This window comes from Frankliniella occidentalis, unplaced genomic scaffold (assembly GCF_000697945.3).
Source record: "Frankliniella occidentalis isolate FOCC.00 unplaced genomic scaffold, Focc_3.1 Scaffold65, whole genome shotgun sequence".
NCBI classification, from domain to species: Eukaryota; Metazoa; Arthropoda; class Insecta; order Thysanoptera; family Thripidae; genus Frankliniella; species Frankliniella occidentalis.
In genome coordinates, this window is record NW_026267195.1 from 1,206,527 (window position 1) to 1,206,893 (window position 367).

The window sequence follows — 367 nt, forward strand, 5'->3', positions numbered from 1 at the left end:
CCCCCTCCCCCCGGGTCACGTAGTAAAACCATACTTTGCCCATTTCCGTCTGAAAAATAGCGCACAAGCTAGGAAACGACGGTTTATGACTCTTTGAGTTGAAATACGAGATCTGTATTACATCAGCAAGTAGGGTAGAAAAGAATTTCAATTAATTATTTTCTTTCTGCAATTTTTTTTGCCATGTTTTGTTGTTTTAGGAACAGGAACAACAGTGAAACTAGAATAGCTTCAGAATTTTTAAAGATACGGTGGATCCGAAGACAATTGTAGATTTAAAATGTGTTGTTTCAGGGGTGGTACTTCCTCTGTCATTTTCCGATTTGGCGCCTCCTTGCACCAATCTGACGAATACTACGTGACCAGC